The sequence below is a fragment of the Mesitornis unicolor genome, unplaced genomic scaffold, assembly GCF_000695765.1.
Source record: "Mesitornis unicolor isolate BGI_N332 unplaced genomic scaffold, ASM69576v1 scaffold824, whole genome shotgun sequence".
NCBI classification, from domain to species: Eukaryota; Metazoa; Chordata; class Aves; order Mesitornithiformes; family Mesitornithidae; genus Mesitornis; species Mesitornis unicolor.
The window spans coordinates 21,737-29,551 of record NW_010177790.1 but is presented as its reverse complement, the minus strand read 5'-3'; positions in this window follow the sequence as shown (position 1 = coordinate 29,551).

Below are 7,815 nucleotides of genomic sequence, written 5' to 3'. Positions count from 1 at the left end.
AGGGAAATGGTGCGATAAGAGCCTTACATACTTCCATTTACCCAGGAACTTCTGCCAAACTACCAGCATGCTTTCTTCTCTATCGTGACAGCTAGGTAATATTAATAGCGTTTACTAGCTGAGAAACACACAGTTACCTCTCAGAAACACAGCTGCAAAACCCAAGATAAATCAGCCCCGATTTCTTAAAGAAGCAAATCGCGACTTTTATGCTTAACATGTGGACACAGATATAAAAACTGTAACTGCAAGCAGCCGGATCTCTTTCCTGGCAGACAGCATTCAGGGCCACAGAGGAGTAAAGTTTACTACAGTCACCTGGGTTTCAACGCAGCCCCCAAGATCAGGGGAGGAGGCGAGATCATTGGAACACACTTCCCCCTCCACGCCAAGAGCAGCCCAGTCAATGCTGTCAGCGCAGCTCCGAGCTCTGCATTTTGCCCTTTGCTTTACACCTCACGGCCTGACCTGCAGCGGGAAGGGCAGACCGCGTCGGGCCGAGCTGGGCTCCCAGCGCTGCCTTCCACACCCGAAGTGGAGAAGGGGGGCGGCTTTTCCGCAGGTCGGGACCGGGCAGCGGGGCCGGTCTCCAGGATCCGGTCGCTGCCGGCTCAGGGCGCCCTCAGGCGGCCAGCGCGTGCGGCCGCCCGCTGCACTTAGCGGCAGAGGCCGGCCGAGGGCGCCCCGGCCTTTCCCACTCGGGGCCGTCTCCACGGTGCGAAACGGAGCTGGGCCGGGTCCTCCGCGGGTGGGAAGGGGCGACCCAGGCCCTGGCCCAGCTCTCTCCACGGAAAGAGCTCAGCTTGGGGACAGCGAAGCGACCCCTGGGGGAGCGAAGGGACAACGATCCAGGAGGTCCCAGGCTGCGACTGCTGCTCCATCGGTGCTGGTGCAGCTCAGCTCCCTGCACAGCCAGGCTCCATGCTGCCTAACCCTGGATCTCACTCCCAGAATCGTAGGGTGAGGCGTGAGGGTAGGAGCCACTCTCCCTTTTCTCTCATTTTACTTCATTGGAGGGGAAAAAAGTCCTCCACAGGGCTCACCAGGGTGTTTCTCCTCTGCAGCTAACCAGCCTGCATGGCTTCCCCACCGGCCCTCTCTGTGCTGCTCATTTGAGCTCTCCAGTCCACGAGAGGAGCCCCTCCATCTGCCACCAAAGGGTCATCACACACGGGGAGGAAAGGGCTGCTCACCTGATCCAGCACGGACTCTGCTTCCCAGTAAAGCGCTGCGTGTCTTTCATAGGTAAGTCCACTTGTGGATGCAAACCCAGACTTTTGATTACCTGTGACAAGCAAGAGGACCAAATACCTTGCAGGGCCAGCTAGAAAAGCCTTCAGAGGTGCCTGAAACCTTAGGGAGACTGAATTGGCAGCAGCTGAAAGTGGCCTGTTTTAAAGAATCTGTCCCACTTAAAACCAACACCTGTGAGATAGGGCAGACTTCTCTGGTCAAACTGTGGGAAGTGCACTTACATGGAAGACCTAGAGATAGCCCTGGACTGATGTCTTGTGGTCAGGGTCAAAGATCCTGTGTTCAGTGGCCCAGTGGTCTTAGGGCTTTTCCTAGCCAAACTAAGCTGCCGCAGGAACAGAGAGCACAACACACTGAGCATTCATCCAGAACACCCATTGCCACCTCTTCAACTCAGGACAAGCACTTACAGAAAAGCTAACATATTCTAACAAAGTTTCTACCTTCTCCAAAAATCCTAGATAAGCAAAAATTGCTGGGCAAAAGTCAGGCATTGTTCAGGTGTTACATTTTTCATCTTTCCAATGGATTTTTTTTCAGACCATGGTCAGAAAAGCATGCTAAAGGCAAGACCTACCCACCTCCCCCTTCTTCATAATTGTGAAGCAGGTGTTCTCAACCACACCTGATCCCTCCTGCATCCAGCTACCTCCCAGCCGCCTGGCAGGCCACAGCCTGCTCTTCCTCTCCTAGTTCCTGGCTGCCACCGAAGGCACACAACATCGCAATCTGACAGCCGTGCAAGCTGCCAAAATCCTACCCAATGTGAGCCAGCGCATCCTGGATTCAGCCACTGCAAGGCTGCTCCCAGAAGGAGCTCCTTGGTAAATGCAGTGACCAGAGACTTAAACAGAAACGGCCTCATTGCACTCAGAAAGTCACCTGGACGAGGCAGTTTCCAAGGGCGCTGAGTGCACCTGAAGAAATTTTAACACTCACAGGAGGAACAGTTAGGTCCAAATTACTATCTGAGGCCAAAGGGTTTAATGAAAGAGCCATTAAGTCAAGTTCCTGGCTCTCTCTTGGCAATAACTTACTGCTCTCTTTTGTCCTCTTAAAAACATGGAGAAAAGCTGCCATGCACAAACATTGTTATCATTGTCTCTCAATACTCAAAGTACCTGACACAGCAAGAAGAAACCTCTCCATGGAGACCATGCAGTTCTGAAGCACATTTTGGAAAGAGCTGTCAGGCCTCATGAATAAAAAGTGAATTACAAAGTGCATTAGAGTATCACTGTGTCAGCTAATACCCTGCTAAGGGTTTCTGGCTTTATGACAGACATCAGATACAGAAAACATCTTATTCGGCCTAGCTTATCCTTGGGGAACACAGCAGGATTAGTCTCTCTAGGGTAAGGGCAAGTGCTTTGTTTCACCTAGGCAAGTGAGACCTGTGATTTCCCATCTGCAAGGTCCTAAGGACAGGAGTGCCAAAGAGCTGAGCTGGGCAAGCGCTCCTCTGTTCCTCTCCAGAGCTTTATACCATTACTGCAAGCCCAAAGGGAAAGCAGTTCCTTTTTGATCAACTGTCATTTGTCTTCATTATAATCCTCCTATCCCTTCCTGGTTTCAGTCACATCCTTTTTTCCCCCATCACCTGGCAATGTTCATCCCTGCTTCCCCTACCTCTGCCAGGGGGTTGTGAATATCCACAACGTGCTTGCTCAGAGCGGTAACATCCACAAGAAAGGAAAATGCCCTGAAGAGCTAAGCCAGGCACTGACCTCTCCTTTCAGCCAAAAGTGAGGCTGAAAACTGGCACGCAGCTCGTCAGAGACTGAGACCCCAAACATGGTGAGGTGTTAACAAGGGGCTCCTGGAACATCTCACCAGCTGGGAACTCTTCACATCCCTCAACACACCTCCATACCTATTTTTCTGCCTGCTGCCCTGTCTTTCATTCCAGTGATTACTTGCAGGTCCTTCCCCCATGACAGCTGTGTGTGCCCAGAACTTGCCTTTTCCCCATCTTGTTTCCTTTTATTGAGTTTTCCAACTTCTCCAAGTGCAGTGCAGGATTTGGTAGCCCCCCCATGTTTCTGAGGTCTCTCCTTGCTAGGGAGAGACTTCCCTGCTAGCTATTAGGTCCCCATTTCTTTCCCCATCACAGGAGCTCTGGGCACACACATCCCTGCACTGCTCCCACTTCCAGTGGTTCTGTCCCCAGTCTTTTCCCCATACACAGCATCCATTGAAGTGTCTGAAGACAGAGCAAGACTGTTCAATAGATTAAGGTGTTCTCTGGGAGGAATAGGAGCAGGTGGATGATGGAGGTTGGACTTCACTGTCAAGAAAGTAGTTGAGGTCTCTATTTGATAGTGCTGCAAAAGCCAGCACCAGCCTTTTCAGATCTACATCTCTCACACTCTCTTAATTGAGCACCCTGGTGTGTGGGCTGTATGCAGTTGTGCTGCCAGTTGTCTGCATTGCCATTGGTTCCACTTTCAGCTGGAAGAAGCAACTATTCACTGAAACAGCGATGGATAAAAAGGAACCGAAATGATGGTCTCCAGGATAGAAATTCCCATCCCTGAGTCAATGCATATTTTAAGCCAAATGAAAGAGACCTAACAAGAAAAGCTAGGAGAAAACACAAGTTAAGCTAATAGCCTGGTAGCTAGGAAGCTTCCCTGGGAGATGCAATATCAAATTCCCTTGGAGAAAGGAGGCAATGAAGCAGAGTCTTTCAGCATCCTGGACAAACTCTGTACCCACTGGGGTGTTTGGCAGAAGGGAGGTCATGCTGGCACTTTCACCCTTTCTCTCCCTTTCCACCTCCAACATTGTCATCTTGCTGGAAACTCAATGAGACATCTTTGAAGCAGCCATCGAGAACGTGGACAAGAAAAACTCAGTGCATATAAGTGCCTGCCTATCCTACTGAAGGGCCTTCCTCAAAAGTTCTCTGGGAATATAAACTCTCGTAGGATAATGAGTGGTTGAATGATTAAAGGAGGGAAATTAAAGATGGAAACGAGCAGCAATCTTTCACAGTGGAGGGAGTTCACCAGGGCAGTATCGGAGGGATGAGTGTTGTGGGTTGTGATGTTTGGTGGACTCGGTAAGTTACCTGGAAAGTGAATGGGTAATAAATGTGACAGACCTGCTGGTGGCACGAAGATAACACTGCGTAAAAACAGAGGGGTTATGTGTGAAGAGCTGCAAGACAACTGTATGACACCAAGTGACAAGGTGAGGAAACAGCAGGAAAACTGCAACCTAGAAGTTCAAATTAATGGACATGGGAACAGCAGCATTGACCTCATATCAATATGGGCTCTTGGGCTGATTCTTAGACATAACATCAGTTTAGTTCATGTTCAGTAGCAGTTAGAAAATGAAGTGTTAGGAATATTTTGGGAAGGGGTAGAGGACAGAATGGAGAACGTCAGGATAACATGGCGAAGAGCAACTGGAAAGATTTGAGAGTGCTTCCATACAAAAGGGAAGACTAAGGCCAGACTAAGATTGGAAAAAAGACAACTGAAGGACGGTACAATCAAGGTATTTTAAATCATGAATGGTTTGAGGACAGTAAATGGGGGGTTTATGCTGTCCCTGCCTCGCATACACTGAGGAGAGGCAGGTGAACTAGTGTGTGGAAACTCAAGATAACGGGGGGGGGTAGCTCCAGAGTCCCTGTGGGACACACACAGGAAGCTCACATGGCTTCAGAAAGATGTAAACCACAAGTTTGTAGAAGAAAACCCACTGAGGGCTTTGCATGCAATCAGGACCTGTGGGACAGTGGACCCGGTTCAATGATTTTCCTTATCTAGCCAAAAATAACGCCTTTTTGTTTCAAACTGAAAGTGAGGTCTAATAAACTTATTTATCTTTCTGCTATATCTTACTTAATGCTGTTCTTTTTAACTGATAAAATTTCCTGGTTTGTCGTTCTAAGTTTCAGTTTCCATCCAAACAGACGTAAATTAATCAAATTTAAAAAGAAAAGCATCATCCATCATTTTCTGATGTAAGAATGGGGATGTCAGAAATACGACTTGTTAAAATACACCCAGCAATCCTCAGTGCAGCAGTTACTGTATCCCCTGACTAGGAAAATGTACTGTAACTACAGCACACGTGGTCATGTTCAGCTGCAAACCAGCACGCGTCGGTGCTATGAGGCACACTGAGATCAATACATCTTTCTTCAGCAAAATATCTAGAAATTAGAAACTCGGGACAGAGCACAGCACTGCCCCGTGCCCCTGCCTGGGATCCTGCCCAGGCCCTTTGGGCCTCCATCAGCCCTGCTTGTAGAAATCTGGCCCCATTTTCTTGCTTTCCAACCTTTTTTTTAGGTGTCTCAGTCTTCCAAAAGGATTTCTTCTGCTTGCTTCTTCGACTCAAAGAGAGTTCCTTCTGAAAGCCTGACCCTTCCCTTTAAGCCTCCTGTTTTGAGCTGATTGTGGCTGCAAAGCCCACAGGTACAAAGCTAAGTAAGGGGAAACCTTGTTGTTTTTCCCTGTCGCATGGGGACAGAGGTGAAGTTCAGGAGCCAGCAGAAATTCAGCATTTCACTCACTTGAGCGCCTTGTGAAACCAATAGAGCCTTTATCTGTGTATTTAGGTACTGCCAATTGATCTTTTCAAACCTGCCCTGTATAAAACCGCTAAAATAGAGTCTGTTTTACAACATACTAGTCTGCAAGTGGATAGTATGCCTTAAAAAACCAAACCAACTCGCCCTCCCCCTCCCAAAAACCTCATGAAGCTGAAGCAAAATCGTCTCTGTGTTCCCAAAGACGTGCTCCAAAACGACTCTGTCGCTTCTCACAGGGGAAACGTCAGTAACGGAGACACCGGTCTGCGCTTACACACAGTTCCACTCTGCCTCTCCCTGTTCTCTTGTCTGCAGTGGTTGGCGTCTGGCAGAGAGCAGCCCTGGTTTTTCCTGTTCTGCTGGCCACTGCCTGCTGGGAAAACACCTCAAGGGCTCTTGTCCAGGCCAGCCGCGGCCGCTCTGCTGACTCTTGTGCGAAGACCTTGTCTGCCTGTTCTTGACCTCAGACGGGGATGTTTTTTGCCTGCCAGCACCTTTCTGCGAGGCATTTCTCATCATTTCTGCCCGTTCCAGCCACAAGGATGATGTGACACAAGTAGCACACCCACAGGACTGTCAGGACTTGGGGAGGACATCTTAGTGCAGACCAGAGGCCCACGCTGTGTGCTCTGATTCTCTGAGTCTCCCCTATGCAGGCTGAGATACGTCCTGTATTTTGACTGTCTAATAAAGATGGCTCAGTTAGAAAAAAAAAAATTGGCTAAAACCTGCAGGTTTTAACTGGAGAACATCAGTTGAGATCTAACTGGGAAATCAGGGCAAACAAATCACAGCTCTGGAACTAATGCTCGATTCAGTGCTGCTTTTAGACAGTGGAAGACGAAAAAGGAATCACAGACTAATGTTTTCCACGCTATTGGTGCAACCTCATCAAGCTTCTCATCAGGAGATGATTTCTTGCGTGGCGCTTGAACAGTTAGCAGAATATGGTGCAGCCCTCCACGAGGGACTTCCAGGTCATCTTGAAAACTTTATGCACGCAAAATTCTTCAGTTTCAGCAGTCCTAGGCATGGCAAAACACAGGCAAGCATTGATGTTAAGAGGCAAAGACTCAGTCGGCAAGAAGCCAGTTCTAAGGTCACAAAGCAGTCTGCCAGTCAGTGAGGCTACTGGGACTCGCAGGTTGTGGTGGCTGACCCATCTACCAGTGTGCAGCAGTCACAAGGAAGAATAGCACTTGTCAGATTTTTGTGCACAGCTTGGAATAAAACTAGCTTAAGAAAAAAAAAGAGTGTTGTAAAGAATATTAAAAACCAAGGAGATGTGTATTTATATTATCCCGCTATTACCAAAATGCAACGGGTCAGGAAGGAAATGACGAGACTGAAGTCTCCCCAAGCTGACATCCACGCTGTGCCTGTGGCACGAGTTGGCACAGCAGAGCTCTGGGCTGCTCCTCTGTGCAGAGCTGCACTGAGCTGAAAGCCCCGAGCGCAGAAATGCCAGGCAGGCACACTCTGGCTGTTTCTGCTGCGTGGGGGTAGGCACATCCCAGGCGTTCACAGCTCTGGGCATGGCATCACCCGTCCCTTCCTCACAGTTCTCAGCTGAGCCTCCCAGCTCCAGTTCAAGCAAACTCAATTTTGGGTGTGAGATGCGAAGAGGATGCAAATGTGCCTCGACCCTTCTCACAAAATCAAGTGAGCAGTCAGGCTCTTTTGTTCAGGGATGTGCTTCAGTTGCTCAACTCGGTCTCACCTTTCAGCTCGGCGCAGGCAGTCACAGCTTTGCTGCCAAATCGCTCGTGCTGCAGCAGATCCCAGGCGGCAGAACAGCAGTCACCAGCCACCAGACAAAATGCATGAAATCTGCTGGAAGAGAAGTGCAGGAGCAGGTGGGAGGAAGCAAAAAAAAAGATCAGGGATGAAGTTTAAAACAGCACCAGGACAAGCCCCTGGTTTTTTGCCCTGCGGTGTGAAACCTGGTTTTAGTTAGTAGTTGGTGGCATTTGCTGCTATCACAGCATGAGGTTAGGAAGCTACGTTCA